The sequence below is a fragment of the Callospermophilus lateralis genome, chromosome 3 (assembly GCF_048772815.1).
Source record: "Callospermophilus lateralis isolate mCalLat2 chromosome 3, mCalLat2.hap1, whole genome shotgun sequence".
Lineage (NCBI taxonomy): Eukaryota > Metazoa > Chordata > Mammalia > Rodentia > Sciuridae > Callospermophilus > Callospermophilus lateralis.
This window is the reverse complement of record NC_135307.1, coordinates 157,053,517-157,073,302: the sequence shown is the minus strand read 5'-3', so window position 1 is coordinate 157,073,302 and position 19,786 is coordinate 157,053,517. Positions and strand designations below refer to the sequence as shown.

Sequence of the window (19,786 nt, the reverse complement as noted above, 5' to 3'; positions counted from 1 at the left end):
ATCTCACACCAGTCAGAATGGCAGCTACCAAGAACACAGACAACAATAAATGTTGATGAAGATGTTATTCTCCAACTCCATCCATTTACCTGCAAATGCCTTGAACTGAGCACATCTTAGTCTGATGTTAACACTAAACTTATTTTTGAAGTCAGAAAAGTTAATTAACTACAACTATAACAGAAACAATTTTAAAATAAAACTAAGGGGATCTGAGGTATAGCTGAATGGTGAGAGTACTCACTTAGCATGTGTGAGATGCTGGGTTCATCCTTAACACTAAGATTAAATTAAATACTGAAAGCATTTCTAAGGCAGTGACTTTATTATTGTTATTATTTTCTGTTACTGGGAATTGAACCCAAGAGCACTTTACCACTGAGGTACATCCCCAATTCTTTTCCTTTTTCTCTTTTGGTATTGGGGATTAAATCCAGGGGTGTTCAAACTGAGCCACATCCCCTACCCTTTTTTTTATTTTGAGACAGGATCTCACTAAGTTGCTTAAGGTCTTGCTATAATGCTGAGGCTGGCTTTGAACTTGAGATCCTTCTACCTAAGCCTCCAGAGTTGTTGGGATTCCAGGAATGTGTCGCCGCATCCAGCATCCCCAGTTCTTCATAATTTTTGAGATAGGGTCTTGCTAAATTGCCCCCAGGCTGGCCTTGAACTTGCAATCCTCTTGCTTCAGCCTCCCAAAAAGCTGGGATTACAGGCTTGCTCCTTTAATTTTTCATTATTCATCCCATATAATCAGTTGGAGCCTTCAAAATCAGGAACCTAAAAGAAAGTAGTCTATTATGTAAATATCTTCATTTTTATTTCCCTCTGGTATCTTAAAACCATCAACCATAGTCAATTGGGCAAATAAATATATTTATGACAAATAAATATAATTATTAAAATGATGTCCAAATAGAAACTATTATAAATCAATTGGCATTTATAATAATTTTTAAAATAAATTATGCCTTAGAGTTTGGTTTTCATGTGATCAAACTGATGTAAAGCTTTCCTAGTACATGCTTCAAGACTTGGGGACATCTTGTGAGATGAGATGGAATATGGAATACCAGATCTGTTTTGTGGAATCACCCTGTGTACCTGCCTAGGTGATCCCAAAAAACAAAACAAAACCCTACAGTACCTCTACCTTCATCATGAAGGATCAAGCTAAACCAGAAAATTCCAGAATCCTTTCCTTAACTTACACCAGCTTATAGTTGAGTTGGCTTAATGACACTGTGTACCTTTTTCAGCCACACTTTGGCCCAGTCTGTTTCCCTCTGTGATATATATCCCACCGTCATCAAGAAAATTATCCAGCTGGCTTCCCATGCCAACAGTGTTGAAGATTTTTCTACATTTCCTATATTGCCTTGTGAATGTTTACTTTGTCATCTCCCCAGTGAGACTCTGAGCACCCTGGGTACAGAAGCAGGATCCTTTCCCTTTGCATGTCAGGGGCCCAGCTGATCAAATACAGTGAGCACCCCAAAATGGCTGGTAGCTGATGATACATTAGAGCATGTACCCAAACCACTGTAAGTGAATATACTTGCGGGAGAAATTTGTCTTGTTTTTAAAATTAATCTACTTACACAGTCACAATCAAAGATGAGGGAAAAAAAGTTCTGAAAACAATCTGTTTCCCAGCCAAAAAAGAAAAAAAAAAAAAAAAAAGGTTTTTCCATCAGTAAATGTAAGCAGGAAAGATAATGAGACCCATTCCATCTTTATTTTCAGTAGTGGTGAACTCCAAGGAACTCAAAATACTTAAGCAACCCAATTCACTTTTAGACAATTTTGAGTAATAAATTGGAGGGTTTTTTTTAAAATAATGATTTAATATCTGACTCCTTGCTGAATCCCATAAATCAATTCTAAAACTCTGAAATTTCAACTCACTTGTATTAGTCAACTTTCTGTCACTGTGACAAAACACCTGAGATAAATCAAGCTACATAGAAGAGAGGTTTATTTTACCTCATGGCTTCAGAGCTTTCAGTCAATGGCTACTTGGCCCTGTTGCCTTTGAACCTATAGTGCAGCATCAATATGGGAGTGTGCTGTGGAGGAAGCTGTTCAGCTCATGGCATCCAGGAAGCAAAGAGAGACAGAAGGGGGCTGAGTTACCAGTACCCGCTTCCAGGGCATGCCTCCAGTGACCTAATTTCCTTTCACTAGGTCCCACTACCTCCCAAAAGCACCAAGCTGAGGACCAGGCCTTCAACACATGGGCATTCAGGGGACATTCTAGTTCCAAATTATAGAATCATTGAATTGGTGTTTTTTTCCTTAACGTTTATCTTTTTAAAGATGTTTTCCTTATAGTTAATAGCATAGGTCCTTTTGTTTCATTTTATAAAGCCCCAATTCAATGGAACCCCAGAGCATCAAATGTACAAAAGAGAAGAATATTCTGGTGAAAATTCTGATATTTAACAATCTGAGTTTTCCAGCTGTCTCAACCACAAGTGGACCCTCAAGGCAACAGCAGTCTCTTCCCATCCATCCTTGAAACTAATCAAGATTGCTCAGCAGATCACGGCATCACAAGCCTGTGTCATTATCTTTCCATTTCAAGGTTTCAACCAGAGTATTTCCTGAGTGTCATCACAGAGTGTTTTAGGAGAAAAGGTGAGAGCTGGCATCTTCCCTTGGAGGGAAAATCAAGGGGAAACACACTGCAACTTATGATAAAAAATTTTAAGGCAGAAAATTGTAAAAAGTATTAGGAAAGTCAAAGGAAGGAGAGTGGGGATGGGGAGACTTCAGAGAAGAGGCAACACTTGAGCTAGACTTTGAAGGATGAATGAGTCCACCAGAAGGAGCTGGTGGTATTCAATCCCTGGAATGCAGGAAGATGAGGGGCTGGGAGCAAAGCATTTTGGGACAATTCCAAGAAGCTTGAAGACAGGGAAAACCTTAGGGAAGGGAGGGGGAGCGGGGGAGGGGGAGCAGAGAGGAGAAGAGTGAATATTTGTTAGGAATAGGGGCAATATGGGGTAGACAGGATCAGGGTCCAGGTAAGGAACTGCTAGAGATTTACAAGCAGTTCACTCATTAGTCAGTTTCCTTCAAATAACAGAAAAGCAGAAAATTCAAGAGGTGGGGAGACTTAGGAAAGTCTAAATCCCTAGCCAAGACGCTGTTGCTGTAGTCCCAGGGAGGAAGGACAAGGGTGCCTGGTCACATCCAAGGCCGAGGCAATGAGTACAGAGATTTAAGCATATTTAAGAACGCAGAACAAGCTATATGTGCTTGGGAACTGATACAGAGCTGCAGGAAAAAAGGACAATTATTTGTGAAACTGATTGAGGATCATGGAATCCATGGAGACCAGGGGACCACATGAGAAAGAGGATCAGAAAGGGTATTTGAAACACCCTTAGGTGTGTGATAGTCATTCAAGCAGATGTCTGCCTGGTGTTGGAGAATGGACCAGGAGCACTGGAAATCGATATAGAATGGACCTTGCATCCCCACTCACAGGCGGAAAGACAGATTTGGTTTGATTCAAGAGATTACAAAGCCAAGGTAATCCCAACGCTGCGAGGACACACTCATTCAACAGAGGCAATTACAGCAGGAAAGCTAATGTGGTAGCTGAAAAAGATGTTCAGATGCCAGATTAGACCAGGAGTTTTCTGATTTTTTTTTGGTGTTGGGGAGGGGTGTTGAAATTTTATTTGTTGAGGTCATCTAAATCTTAGCTGTCTCCTCCCAAGTATGTATTTAATCCCTGGTAGCTGGTATAAACTTATTCCCCATTGGCATGCATCTTTATGTCTGCCAGTAGGTGAGAAGAATGTGTTTTGTCACATGGATCACAAGGGGGGAAAGCAAAAAGAAGGCAGTTGTGAAATAGTTATGAAATAAGTTATACTACTTCTTCTTTTACTTTTTTTTTATCCTGGGGGATTAAACCCAGAGGCACTTTACCACTGAGCTACATCCCCAGCCCTTTTAATTTTTTGTTTTGAGACAGGATCTCATTAAGTTGCTTAGGTTCTCACGAAGTTCTGAGGCTGTCCTCAGACTCATGATCCTCCTGCCTCAGCCTTCCAAGTTGCTGGGATCACAGGCATGTGCCACTGTGCTGGGCAGTAAGTTGTATTTCTGCTTCTGTCCTCAAAGTACCTGGTTAGACCTATTAGGAGGGCAATGTGATATGGTTGGGCAGGGTCTGCACTGAACATAATTAAGGGCAGCAATTCCCATTTTAGACCTCATAGAAATAAAGAATAGTATGAAAAACCTTATCAGATAGCAGCCATATGCCTTAAGGAGGGGACAACTTTTTCTAATTTGGGCCAAGATGCTGTCTGGACTACTAGAAGCTCTCCCTCCTGGCTAAAGATGGTAGGCTGGTATGAAACCTAAGACCAGTAACATATATTCATCCCACTCAGAAATTAGAAGGCTGAAAGGAAACACAATCCATTCTCCAGTTGCTGAAACCACACTCTAAACAGCAACCTAGAATTCAGTCTTTAGCCAGCACAAATGCAATGCAAGAAATAACGGAGGCTCAAAATCCATTGTAGTCAAATGCAATGTTCCTTTACCAAAAGAGAATGTGTAGCATCTTCAATTTCTGCTTATATCTTGTGGAAGTGTAGAAGGAAGCCAGACAATACCTTCACTTATCCAATTCTTTGCTAGAATTCATATGTCAATTCCTTAAGTGGAAGATGTTCTCTTACATGAATGTGTATCATCATGAACAAATCATATTATAACATCGCTAATATTAATTCCAAAGAAAGAAATGCTACTTACATTCATCACACCTAAACTTGCTTACTTTTTTGTGTATTTATTACCTGGCATCTCCTTGGAAATTGTAAGCTCCTGAGAAGGTAGGAGCTCTGTCTTATTTATTGGCAAATTCTTGCCTGGAACAGTGCAAAGCATATAGTAGGTGCTCAATAAATACTTTTTTTTGGATTGACTAAGCAAAAATTTCAACCTTTTATTTTTTTTTTAATATTTATATTTTGGTTTTAGGTGGTCACAATATCTCCATTTTACATTTATGTGGTGCTGAGGATCGAACCCAAAGCCTTGTGCATGCTAGGTGAGTGCTCTACCACTGAGCCACAACCCCAGCCCCAACCTTTTAAACTAAGATATACTTAGAAAGACCCTCAACAACTTAGCAAGACCCTGTATTAAAACAAAAAATCAAAAGGACTGGGGATGTAGCTTAGTGGTAAAGTGCCCCTGGATTCAATTCTCAGTACCAAAAAAACCAAAGCAAAAAAAAAAAAAAAATACCCTAAGATTAAAATCTCAGCAACTTGGGAGACTGAAGCAGGAGGATTGCAAATTCAAGACCAGCTTGGGCAACTTTGTGAAAGCCTATCTTTTTTTTTTTTTTTTTTAATTTTATAATAATAATAATTTTTTTTTAGCTGTAGTTGGATACAATACCTTATTTATTTTCATGTGGTGCTGAGGATCGAACCCAGTGCCTTGCACGTGCACTCTACCACTGATCCACAACCCCAGCCTATGAGATCCTGTCTTAAAAAAAAAAAAAAAAAAAAAAAAAGGACCTGGCATTTGGTCCATTCATAGTGTGCCCTGGCTTCAATCCCCAGTACTGCTAAATAAATGAAAATAATAAATAAATAATTAAAAAAATCAGGAAGGAATGGGGCCAATTGAAGACTATGATAATTATATTGATGAGCTTAGGTACTATTTATTGAGTGATTACTAGGTATTCTGATAGTTTAAACTTATGGACCCATGGAACCTTACATAGGTTAAGAGATTTTCCCAGATGAAGCTCATTCAAATGTGGGGAGCCTATTTGTAGAATCTGTGTTGTTCCCCACCATATAGGTTCTTCAATTGCATCATTAGGTTGATCATTACTATCCTTACACTTACCTGAAACAGATAGACTAAGGTAGCTTTCTTGTCCTTCTTTCAAAAATGATGTGTCCATACATATAACTCATCCACCAATCATTTTCGAAATTACTCCATTTTGCTTGCAGAAAAATTCCTGACAGATAAGCAGATGTCCTTCCCCTGAGCAGTTTTCTTTCCATACTATGTGGCCCACATTCTTGGTCAGTCTAAGTATGGCTCTATTTTTGCATTATAAAGCCTAAGACTATTTCAGGGCACCATTCTGAAAGTGTTCTAATGATATAAGGTTCAGTGAGGGCAAAGGCTTTATTTTGTTAATACAATAAACAAAGAGTAGTTGGCATACAGTACACCCTCAAAAAATACTGATTAATCCACATCATGGAAATCCTAGGATAATTTGTGACCTTCTTTCTTTCTTTTTTTTTTTTTTTAAAGAGAGAGTGGAAGAGAGAGAGAGAATTTTTTAATATTTATTTTTTTATTTCTCGGCGGACACAACATCTTTGTTTGTATGTGGTGCTGAGGATCGATCCCGGGCCGCACGCACACCAGGCCAGTGCGCTACCTTGAGCCACATCCCCAGCCCATTGTGACCTTATTTCTGCAAAGAAAAAAGAAAAAAAAGTGTGTGTATGTGTGTGTGTGTATATATATCTGATTTTTATCTCAGTGCAGTGAATTACAATGAAATGATAATAACTGTGTTTTCTTTTGTCTTCTTCGATGATATCCATAATTTCAATCTCACAAATATTTGGAAAAATACAAAGCCAACAGATTCCTCTGAGTCCTTATCTACCCATAATGTCCAGGGAAAAGGATGGCCTCTGGAAAGCTGATTCTTTATGGCTGAGCAGTTGGCCTCCTGAGGTTCTTTACCAGGATTGCAGAAGGGCAGGCAGGGAAAGGAAGGGATCACTGTGTTCAGGGCGCCCCCTTCTGTTCAAAGGGTAGAAAAGCCACGTGGAGAGCCCAGTTAAGGTTTTCCCTTGGAAGATTGGAGAATCACAGACTTTTGTTACTGGAAAGGACCCTAGAGAAGTCAAGTTCAAACTTATAGGGAAACTGAGACCCAACCAGGTCAAATGCCTTGTTCACATGGTCACAAAGCCAGTTTAATCCTGAAAGAAGCTGGATTGCCTGACCTGTGCCTCCCATTAACAAGGGGAAGCAATTCACAGCTCCAGTTTCTTCTTTGTGAAAATTAACATTGATCAATCATAAATCTATGTGCTCATTTCTTATTATTTATATCTTCAGCTTCTTATAATGTGAATCAGTCATATATCCAATATATTTTTTTAAAATCATTTTTTGATCTCAAAGTCTTCCCAGGCATGGATTTTCTTAAGAACTAAAACACTACTTCTGTTTGGCCTAGCCATTCCTTCATTATTTTCCTCATATTTAAGTGTGTGTGTTTTTTGTTTTGTTTTGAATGCTGTGAATCAAATCCAGGGTCTAATGCACTAAGCTACACCTCCCAGCCCTTTGAAGATTCTGAACCTACCAAACAAAGCTCACACACTTCAGAGTAAAAAATGCATCTCCTTATTTTAAAAAGTATAGACACATCTACCATTATGAGATGTCATGCTGCTGCTAATCATTGAAGTAAAATTAAAAATCTAAAACACTTAAATTGATCAGGGTGGTACACTCCTGTAATCCCAGCAATTTGGGAGGCTGAGGAAGGAGCATCTCAAATTTAAGGCCAGCCTGGGTAACTTAAAGAGAACCTGTTTCAAACACTAAAAATGGCTGGGGATGTTGCTCAGTTATAGAAAGCCCCTGGGTTCAATCCCCAGAACTGGGGTGGAGGATCTAAAACATTTTATTGATACATTATAAAGATGCTGAAAATGTTAGCTATTGTAAATAAATAATTATAGCCCAAACTGGGGCTGGGTGTGTGTGGGGGGAGTATTTTTGTCAGTCTGCACATCCTTGTATAAGATGAATGTATCTTTCCAATTGGAGAAAAACTAAAATTAATAAGATTTCCCAGATAACTCTGGGGACACCTGGGGGACTAAGAGCCCTAGGCTGGGCTGATGGCAATAAGCAATTAATCTGCCAAGCTGGGAGGGATCACTCTGCTCTTGCAAGGAGTCCAGATGCTCCTGAGTCTAGTGTGCTGAATGTGACCTTGGTATGAAGGGCATTCTCTCCAATCTTCTTGTTACTCAACCAAAACAAACATTTGGTATAATTCTTACAGTTTGTTTGTGCAACTATATATAGTTACAGCTAGGTTCAGAGATGGGGCTTTTAGACAATGATTGGATAATGGAGGTCTGACTTCATTAGTGGAACAATCCATTTGGGGGATTAATCCATTGACAGATGAACGGACTACTGGTAGGTGGGGCCTAGTGGAAGAAGCAGGCCACTGGGGACATGTCCTGGAAGGGTTTGTTCTCCCCAGTCCCTTCCTCTTGCTCTGTTTCTGGCCAACTGTGAGCCCAAATAAATCTTTCTTCCTTTATATTGTTCATGTTAGGTGTTTTGGTCACAGGAAAAGCTGACTAGCTCGTGGATATAAATCTGGTACTGATATGATGAATATGTGCAATTCTTTGCTAAGTTCATAGCCCACCCACTGCCACACACACAAAAAAAGGATCAAATTCCATTTATGTGAAGTTGTATAACAATAATCACTAATGATCCACCTTTAAATCAGTGAAGATGAGGACTGACTGGGAAGGGACATGAGGAAACCATCTAGAGGGATGTTCTATATCTAGAGAAGGGTTTGGGTTCATGGGTGTCCACATTTGTCAAGATTCATTAAATAATAGCCAGGCACAGTAGTGCATGCCTGTAATCCCAGTGGATCAGGAGGCTGAGGAAGGAGGATCACAAATTCAAAGCCAGCCTCAACAATTTAGCAAGACTTTAAACAACTTAGCAATACCCTGTCTCTAAATAAGATATGTAAAAAGGGCTGGGGATGTGGCTCAGTGGTTAAGCTTCCCTGTGTTCAATCCCTGGTACTAAAAACAAAAACCAAAAAACTTCCTGAGCTGGGGCATGGTGGTACATGCATGAAGTCCCAGCTATATAGGAAAATGAGGGAGGACATTATAGCAAGATCCTATTTCAAAAAGAGAAAAAGAAAAACAATCCTATTTAAATGCCTATTGCCAACTGGAAAATATGAAGGGAATACTGATATGGGAACTCAGCTTTGTGACCAGTGGAGTAAACTGGTTTAGGCAGGAATCACTAATTGAGGCATGACTTAAAGCATCGCTCCAGAATGGTACCATAGGAAAACCAGTAACTATATGAGGCAGATACTGGGCACGACTCAATATGACATCTTAAGAAGAATAAAACGTCATTTATGTAAATAGGACTAGCAAGGCAAAATCTGAACCTAATCATGTGGAAACTTTACATAAATCCCCCCAAAGAAATGTTCAACTACCAAAAAGGACCCTTTTCTCAAACATGACATAAAAGATAAAATCAAAACAAAACGGAAAAATTCTACAAGACCAGAAACATGAAAACTAGACCTAATCCTAGGCTGGAACCTGTAAGAAAGGAGGAAATGTTATAAAACACATGATCAGATCAATTGTCAAACTGGAATGTGGATGATAAGGTATGTAAAAATATTATGTCAGTGTACCAACGTTCAACTAATTGAACCTGATTACCCTACTGTGCTCAGTAAGAGAAAGTCTTTTTTTTTTCATTTGTTTGTGGTGCTGGCATTGGACCCAGGGCTTCATGCTTGCCAAGCAAGTACTCTACCAAGTATATTTATTCTGAAGAAACACATATTTGGCATATAAAAAAAGGCCCATGATGCATGCAACTTACTTTCAAATGACAATATATATATATATGTGTGTGTGTAACAGAGCAAAAGTGAAGGAGCAAGAAAGTTTCCCTACTTGGGCAAATAAAAAATCTTGGGGCAAAAAGTTTAACAACAGGTGAAATGAGGAAGGTGAGTTCTGGTGTTCTGTGTTCTATTTTTGCAACTTTCCATTGAGTTTGAAATTATTTCCAAATAAAAGGCCTAAAGTTTATGAAAATATACATTTAAAAACTATGCATAGAAATAAAAATGAAAAGAAAATCAGTGTAGCAATAACCTATTCCATGGCCTGTTTCTTTAAGCAGAAGTAAATCATACTATCAGTAACAAAAGTGCAATACTTTGTGAGAAACTAACTGGAAAGATGAGACTGAAATGTGGTTGGAAAAGATAGAAGTGACAGTAATGAAGCCTACCTAACAGGTACTGAGTTCTCACTTGTGTCAGGTACTCTAACTGCTTCACAAGTATTATTATAATTTTACCGTTTTCTAGTATGTTCATTTATGCTTTTGTATTTTTTTATTTTTCTAACCTGGGTTGATGACTTTGCATATTTTTACATTTAAAATTCTTTCTATCAATAATAAAAATCATTTATTACAATGGATTTGTTGATTCAAATTCCAGTTTATATAGAATAGATTAAATTTATTACACACATTACCAAAAAGGTTTCTTGAACTGTTCATTGGGGTATTTTAAAATGCTAGAAGTGGAACATTTCATTATGGCTATGTGTTCATTAATGATTGAAAGCTAGCCCACTGGGTAGATCAAATGAATCCATAGAATTGTTTCTACAAGAGTAAGATGTTCCATTTATCAGAGGCCAGGAAAATTCTTCAGCTAGAACCCCAAAAGTTTTGCCTATTAGTGTTATCCAAAGCTCATGGTTCTTAACAGATACAGATGAAGGGAGATAGCATTGTTTTATTATCCTCTAAGCAAGTGATGCTGTAGAGGAAGTATTTTCCTTTTATTGTCTCATCTTTTGGTCTTTTCCTAAAATGAAAACAAATATTTCTACAAGTAACAACCAAATTCTCAGTTCTTAGTTCTCCACCACCAGACTGTTTTCAATATCAGTCTCTAGAATTTATTGGAATTTATTAGAGTCACCTCAATTTCCTTTTGCTACAGAATCCTCTGCGGTTTCTACTAATGGGTTGGCATCTTTGCCAAAGTATTAATACCCTGTTATAATGACATATTTGTCAGCAATAACAATTAGGGGCAAGGACAAAAATAACATAACTAACATTTGTATAGAATTCTTCGATCAGCTTCTCATTTGGCTGAACTAAGTCATGTAAAAGAAAATCGGAAGCATTTACTCAAATACAACCAGAAGTGATAGCCAGCAAATAAGTGATGGGTCAATAAATATTCCAAAACAATTCTTTTGTCTAGCATCTTTTGCAGCACATGATTTAAAGTTTTGTTGGGTTTGTATAGTAGACACAAAAATATATGAGCCATGCTTGACATGGTAGGGGATAGCTTTCAAACAGCCTACTGGGCCTGGAATGGTGGGTAGTTCACTGATAGAATATGTGTTTAGCATGCACAAGGACCTGAGTTCAATCCCTACAGCACCAAAAGACAAACTAGAAAAAGAAATGTATCCCATTAAATTCATGCACTCAAAACTAAGGGCATAAAACAATGGAAACCAATGTCTCCAACTCTGCACTTCAACAGGCACACTGCTGAGAGAGGGTTAAGTCATCTGCAAACTCACTAAATGGTGTACACATATTAAACCAAATAATGACATAAATCCATTCCTCAGGGGCAGATTCCCTTCTTTCTCCAAGACTGACTCTGTGTAGTACTCATATCTTGGCATGAATAATCATTAAGCTGGGAGGGATACAAACAGATGTCAGGGAGCCAAAAATAAGAAAATATGCCTATAATTGTGGTGTAAAGGTGTAATTAATTTAACCAGCATGAGGGCACTGAATAACTAGTTGAATGTAAAGTGTGTAGTTACATCTACAATTTAACATCAGCACAATTATGTGTGCCAAGCCCTATAGCATCTGTATTTCCAAGAACATTAATATCATACACTTTTAAAATTTTAAACCTATTAAACTAATTTTACTTTACCTCAAAATTGAATACTGACTATTCAATTGTGAGTGAGGTATATTTTGTAAATCAAACAGAAATATATCTTTCTTTTTTTATGGATGAACCTTGTCATAATGGTACCTATTTTTTTTTTTTTTTTTTTTTGTAGGATGTTTTAATAAAAGTTACCTTGCTGGTATTCTAGACAAAGAATACAAATTCAACAACTCAAAGTTACTTGTGCACCCGTGGCCTTGTTGATGCTAACAAATTAGTTGTTAATCATATTTTTGTCACTGTGACAAAATACCTGAGAAAATCATTTAAAGAAGAAAAGATTGGGCTGGGGATGTGGCTCAAGCAGTAGCGCACTCACCTGGTATGCGTGCGGCCCAGGTTCGATTCTCAACACCACATACAAACAAAGAGGTGTCCGCTGAAAATTAAAAAATAAATATTAAAAAAAATTCTCTCTCAAAAAAAAAAAAAAAGAAGAATAAAAGATTTATTTGGGGGGGCTGGGGATGTGGCTCAAGCGGTAGCGCGCTCGCCTGGCATGTGTGCGGCCCGGGTTCGATCCTCAGCACCACATACAAACAAAGATGTTGTGTCTGCCGAAAACTAAAAAATAAATATTAAAATTCTCTCTCTCTCTTTAAAAAAAAAAAAAATTAATTCTGCATTTCCATCCCTTTCTTGAAAAAAAAAGATTTATTTGGTTCATGGTTTCAGAAGTTTCAGTACAAGGTCACTTGACCCCATCTCTTTGGGCCTTTTGTGGGGCAGAACATCATGGTGGGGAGCACATGGTGGAGCAGAGTTACTCACTTCATAACAGTTAGAAAGCAAGGAGAGAAAGCAAGGGATCGGGAACAAGATATACCCTTCCAGGGCTTGCCTCCAAGGACCTATTTCCTTAAAGTAGGCCCTGCCTCCTACAGTTTCTGGCAACTCCCAATAGTTCCTTCAATTATAAACCCATCAGTGGATTAGTTCACTGATGAAGTAAGAGTCCTTATGATCCAATCACTCCCCAAAGCCCCAAATCTAAACATTGCTACATCCAGGACTAAGCTTTCAACACATAAGTCTTTGAGGGACATTTCAAATACAAATGATGGCAGTTACCTAAATAAGGATTAGCTCTAGAATTAGAATGGTCAGAAAAATATATTTTTGTGATTTAAAGTAGTTACGAAATGAATTGGTTCTACTGGCTGAGATAGAGTAACTGGTACCAGACTATTATTTCCATTGTAAATAACCATAATCCAAGAGAAACCATAAAGCAACTATTTTTGTACTTTGGACCACAGGTGGCACAAAACTGTGATCCTCAGGAGATAGGAAACTCACAAGGTGTGTCTTATATTTTCGCTGGCTAACTGCTTAGGATCAATTTACTGGTTATGATATAGAATGGTGAGGCCAGAATATTTTGGTCCTGCTGCTATGAGGAGACAGACAACTTTGGGAACAGTAAAACAGATGGAATTTATCCTCAGACAACTTTGGGAACAGTAAAACAGATGGAATTTATAAGATAAATCTCAGAAAGGAAGCAATTGTACAGAGGGGCCAGAGCTCCTTCTTGACTAATGGAGGGCTTTACTTGTATAGGGAAAACTATGCAATGATTATCAGAAAACAGCTGTTATGGGGTTAAATGAAGAATGGAAATACTGGAGGTTGGGCAGTGATGGCAACTGTAGAAATTCTAGCTCACTTCAAACTCGCAGACATCATTAACACCTTGATCATTCAGCTGAGAAACCAGAGAGGCCATAGGAATATGGACTATATCTTAGAGTAAGGTCTTGTCTAGATACACTCTATTAGAGTCAAAAATATCTGCATGGGTCTAAGAACTTGGAGTTGAGTCCTGCCAAAGTAGAGGAGTTGGTAAACACCTGCAGCTTTCAAAATCCACCCTAATAAACATAAAGCCTACACAAATGCAAAATAATCATCCAGAAATTAAACTTCCTGAAGAAATTTAAAAACCTGAAGATAGTTAGACAGAGACCCATGAACTATGGGATAATACCAGATGGTCCAACATATGCAATAAATGGAGATCCAAAAGAAGAAGAAATTGAGAAAGAGACTGAAAAATTATTTATAGGTATGAGAGCCAAAGTTCCCAAATATAATGAAAAACATTGGTTTACAGATTGGAGAATTTCAATAACCTCAAACTGGATAAATATTAACAACAATAAATAATTTAGACATATCAACATCAAATTGCTGGAAGACAAAGAAAAACTTGAAGAGCAGCCAGAGACAAAGAATCATTATATACAGGGAAGCAGTATACAGCTAACTTCCAGTGAGAAATAATGGAGGCTAAAATTAAAAGGGAACACATCTTTTAAAGCGCTAAAGGAACATCTGTCATTTAAACTCAATATCCAACAAAAATAATCTTCATAAATGAAGGCAAAATAAAGATTCCCAGACAAATCAATGTAGAATTTATTGCCATCAAACCCACATTACAAACCACCAAAAAAAAAAAAAAAAAAAGGCAAAAATATGTTCTTATAGCAACAGGAAATTAATGCCAGATGGAAGTGCAGATCGACAGAAAGGAACAAAAAGCCCTAGAAATGGTAAAGGCAAAATATTTATTTTTCTTCTCTTAATTTCCTTGTAGTATAGCTGACTCTTAAAAGCTAATGCTGTTGCTAGGTGTGATGGCACACCCATGTAATCCCATCTGCTCAGAAAGCATAGGCAAGAGTTTCACAAGTTCAAAGCCAGCCTCAGCAACTTAGTGAGGCCCTAAGCAACTTAGTGAGACCCTGCCTCAAAATAAAATATAAAAGGGCTGGGGATGTGGCTCAGTGGTTAAGTGCCCTGGATTCAATTCCTGATACTGAAAAATAAAATTTTTTAAATATAAAATTATTTAAAGATCCAAGAATTTCAAGAAACCAGAAATTATTAATTCTTCATAAGTCATAAGTAGTAAAGTTTCACTTTTATTTTTATAACTGAAAACCATGATCTTGACCAACTTTGAGCAGGCTAATAACTTACCTATAATCACAAATAATTGGGACCAGATATCCCAAGTCCAAACTTTTGGATCAGAACACAGGTGGGATAGATACTCAATACAATTTCTTGGGCAATCTTTGGCACACAAAGTTTGTGAACCTTTAAGATCAGGGAGACTGAAGTATATAAATAGAGTACAAGCTAGAGAGGTCAAGTAGTAACAGAAAGGGCAGTTTCCCATTGGAGGAAGGGGACACAGTAGACCACAAAACCTTCTCTTGGTTAAAGATGAAAGCTTGGAAAGGAAGCAAGATGCTATGGATTGAATTATGATCACCCAAAAGTCCTACTTAGAAGCTTAACTTCCTATGCTACAAAATTTTGAAAATGGAGCCTATGAAGATAATTAGATTTTGATTAGGTCATGAGAATGGGCCTTCATGATGGGATGGACTAGTGCCCTTATAAAAGACACCAGAGAGTGAAGAACCTCTCTCTGTACCATAAGAGGGTATAGCAAGAAGATGGCCAACTGCATGCCAGGAAGAGGGCCCTCACCAGAACCCAACCATACTTAAACCCTTATTTCAGACTTCCAGCCTCCAGAGCTGTGAGAAGATAAATTTCTATCACTTAAGCCACCCAATCTATGGTATTTTGTTATGGCAGACCAAGTTATAGGGTTGAGCAGTGTAAATAGCAGCCAAGAGAATAGCCAAGAGGATGCCAAGAGAACAGCTTTCTCCTCCATACCTCAATGTGTTACCTGCTGACTGTTGTGTAACTGGATTGAGCTCCCCTTCACCTAGATAGGGGCCTAAGGTGACTTCTGGACAGCTCCAGCTGGGTGAGAAGTTTGGGTTCGGACAAGTGAAATTTCTGTTCATAGAGAAATACAATGAGGCAACGGTAGGTTATGTACTTATGGTACCATTTCAGGGTAGAGGTGTCCAGAGTGCAGCAAGAAAGACCTCAGAAGGGTGAGCTCTGGCAGTGGAAAGGGAAGGGAGCCTCAGATTAGCAAGAGAACACACTGAATCTACTCCTTACTGGGTGAACAAAAATTTTCCACTTGAATCAAGGTTACCTAAGAAAACCCAGCTGGGGGAAAAGGCCTGAAAAATAGTATATGCAGGCATGCATACACACACACGCATCTATGTACCTATTGTCAACTGTACACACACACACACACACACACAAATTCCAGACCTTCCCTGGGAGAATGTGGAAAAGCATGTCTTTGTTTTCAAGTTGAATCCTAAGTCAGTTATGTCTGGCAGCTGCTTTATGCGCTACCTTTTCAGCACAAGGGGTTTAAGTTGTTCAGTGGATCAGATTTTAAGTTTTAACAGAAGCCATCATCATCACCCAGGAAGATCAGTGGCTATGGTTCTCCATCACTTCCCTGTACAGGTTTGGGTTTTTTTTTTTTTTTTTCTTTTTTTTTTTGGTACTGGGGATTGAACTCAGAGGCACTTGACCACTGAGCCACATCCCCAGCCCTATTTTGTATTTTATTTAGAGACAGGTCTCACTGAGTTGCTTAGAACCTTGCTTTTACTGAGGTTGGCTTTGAACTCGAGATCCTCCTGCCTTAGCTTCCCAAGCTGCTGGGATTACAGATGTACACCACAGCGCCTGGCATGTTCAGGTCCTTTTAAGGATTCTACAGGCTCCACTTTTCCCACATGAGATCCATAGCCACATCCCTCAACACAATGAAAACCTGTTATGCTGAACACAGCTCTATTCACTCTGCTGCACTCTTGCCCATGGTTCAAAATGAGGCAGTTTAAGAGTGGTGCCTTGGGGAATGTTAAGTAAAAAGTTTGGATCTTTCTTTTGATTCTAACCCTCGTGTTTATATTTCAAGACCATTAGCTCTGGTCTCTATCCAACTCCTGTCATTTTTCTACCATCTAGATCCAAGTCTGGCCAGTATCTAGATTACAGGTAAATACAGAATTCTTAAACTTGAGGCATTTTAAGAAAAAGATACATGAATATAAAACATACAAAATCCTAGTCTGAATTTTAGGAATTTGAAGATTCATTAATCTAGCTATTTATATTAAAGGATCTGAAGCCCTGGTTGAATTAAATTTTTGCTACCTATTTTGGTCTGAGGACAAGCAAGGAAGCATTCCATAAATGATGATGCCTAGGCTCTACTCAGACACGCTGATTTGTTTTTTGTAAGAGGAGGGTACAGGAGTTTGAACTCAGGAGTACTTGGCCAATGAGCCACACTCCCAGTCCCATTTTGTATTTTATTTACAGGGTCTCACTGAGTTGCTTAGCATCTCTCCATTGCAGAGGCTGGCCTTGAACTCGAGTTCCTCCTGCCTCAGTCTCCCAGGCCACTGGTATTACAGGTGTGTGCCACTGTGCCTGGCCAGACATGTTGATTTATAAGTTTGTATTTTACAAGATTCCAGTTGATATATATGCATGTTTGAGAAGCTCCAGATTAAATTACCTACTCAGATAAACTGTTCAGCTATAGCAACAACTAACCAATAGTTAAACTTCAGATTTCTAAAACGGGATCTTTCCTCATTACTGCATGATAAGAATAAAAACAACTTTATTATGAATAATGGATGTCAGGGCTCTGCTCCAAATTCATAATTACTTGGGGGTGATGTTCAGGCAATGCATGCATTCATATATTCATATATACATATGTGTGTGTATGTGAGAATAAATATACACACACACACACACACACATATATATCTCCAGTGATTGAACCCAGGGGCACTTAACCACTGAGCCACATCGCCAGCCCTTTTTTGTATTTTATTAGAGACAGAGACTCCCTGAGTTGCTTAGGGCCTCACTAAGTTTCTGAGGCTGGGTTTGAACCCGTGATCCTCCGGTCTCAGCCTCCCAAGTCGCTGGGTATACAGGTGTGTACTACCACACTTGGCAAGGCACTGCTTTTATAAAAGCCCCCAAGCATAGCTGGGTACAACAGCACACACCTCATCCCAGTTACTAGGGAGGATGAGGGAGAAGGATCGCAAGTTTGAGGCCACCCTGGGCAATTTAGCAAGACCCTGTCTCAAAATAAAATAAAAGGGGGCTGGGGATGTGGCTCAAGCGATAGCATGCTTGCCTGGCATGCGTGCGGTGCTGGGTTCAATCCTCAGCACCACATACAAATAAAGATGTTATGTCCACCGAAAACTAAAAAATAAATATTAAAAAATTCTCTCTCTAAGAAAAATAAAATAAAATAAAAAGGGCTGGAGGTACATCCAGGGGTAAAGTGCTTGCCCATAATGCATAAGGTCCTGGATTTAATCCCCAGTACTGCAAAAATAAATAAATGAAAGCTCCCAGGTACAGCCAGGGTCAGAATAAGCTCAGTAAGTCCCTTCAAGATAGAGTGATCTGGAAAAGCTTCATGAAAAGAAAAGGATTTCATCTTGAAGGATGGACAGAATTTAGAGGAGAAAAAGCATGTAAGGTAGATGAGATGGGGGGTAGAGTGGAGTGGATGTATTATGAGAAAAAGGAGTGTTTTATACAGGAGGGAATCCAGATTTCAGGATGGAAAACCCTGATTATTATGGCAAAACACCTATATGTTACAAATGGATATCTAGACAATATCCTTGCCCATAAGCATGGAAAATCAGCCTAATGCAAGATCATTTGTGAATGAAAACCTTTTTCACTGTGGTTACAGTCTTGTTGGTAGCTCAGACCATGAGATTAGATCATAGCCTACTGTTCTCACTAATGTATTATGCTTCAACTCTTCTTGCCTACCTCTTCTTCCAGGCAGCTCAGACAGTCGCCATCTGGAAGTCTCCCCGAGTCTCTCATCTCCAGGCCCATAAGATCTCAGTCGTTCATACTTTTCCTGTACAGCAAGCATCACTGGATACTTAAAGAAAGGTGTTCTTGCATATTACTTTGAACCCCCAGCTAATTTGTTGGGAATGAAGAGTCATGGGTGGGACAGAGGATGTCCAAGAATGGGCCCAGTAAGACCGGGCACTTGTGAGCTAAGATGGAACGGATTCACAACAAACAATGCAGCCTCAGAAAAAGAAATGGGAATAAATTCATTCTCCAAGAGGTAAGAAGAAATTTGAAGAAATTCTCACCTTTCCTTGGCTCTAGGACCACATGGTCATTTCCTAGAGAAGGACGAAGTGTCAAAAAGCATATTTTAAGAAGACAAGAAGTGAGTGGATGCCCAGGCGTTAAAGCCCTCTCATGAATGACGAGGATTCCTCTTTTGCTCCCAAATTGGGGCATAGGCCTGTTCTCAACCAAGATTCTGAAAAGATCAGAGAATAAGGCCAGCAGCGCGCTCTGCCCTAAGGTATGGCCTAAGAGTGGGGCTCCTGTCCTCCAGAAGAGTTTGTAAATTCGCGGATCCCATTAATATGAAAAAGGCATTAGGGCACCTGCGGAGACTATGTTTGGTTTGAGGGCCTGGGCTCCAAATTCAGATCCATCCCGTTCTGGATGTGAGACCTTGGGGAGACCGCTCCCCCTCTTCCCGGCCTTAAATGACGTCTAAAGGTATATGTATTAGATAAAACTACGCCTGCCTGGCACTCACGGAATACGGGCGCAGGTTTCCAACCCCACAGCTGCAGCAAGGATAAACCAAAAAGAAGTTTGGTACAGAAACCGTCAGCCAGGACCACAAGCAAAAATCGAGCTCCTCTGATACGTCACTACCGCTCGTCGCAGGGCCGCTGACGCCTGACGCGGAAGTCACTGCAGGGGTCAGTGGGAAGTGTAGTCTTTGAGGCAGAGGCGTTCACGGAGAGCTACGGCACGGGGAGAAGCCTCGTTTAGGAGCTTTTGCATGACCTGTGATCATTCCTTTAAGAAAATCGTGGGGTGAGACAGTGGTCTTCCTCCAGAAGACCGCCGCACGTTGCTTGGAGACGGACCAGTTGGAGGCCACTGGGATGGGAGTTGCCGGCCGTCAGC

At 39.3% G+C, this 19,786-nt stretch overlaps 1 long non-coding RNA gene across 2 annotated transcripts; it reads right to left on the bottom strand.

Moving 5' to 3' along the window:
• Nucleotides 1-310: 310 nt before the first annotated feature.
• On the bottom strand, nt 311-19,566 carry LOC143394315 (uncharacterized). 2 transcript variants are annotated; one of them, XR_013090686.2, is made up of 3 exons: nt 19,407-19,566; nt 12,189-12,248; nt 311-780 (listed from the first exon to the last, which is right to left on the bottom strand). It is a non-coding gene; the product is annotated as an uncharacterized LOC143394315 (long non-coding RNA). The 2 variants fall into 2 exon arrangements; XR_013090685.2 differs by lacking the exon at nt 311-780 and adding an exon at nt 6,340-6,493.
• Nucleotides 19,567-19,786: the final 220 nt, after the last annotated feature.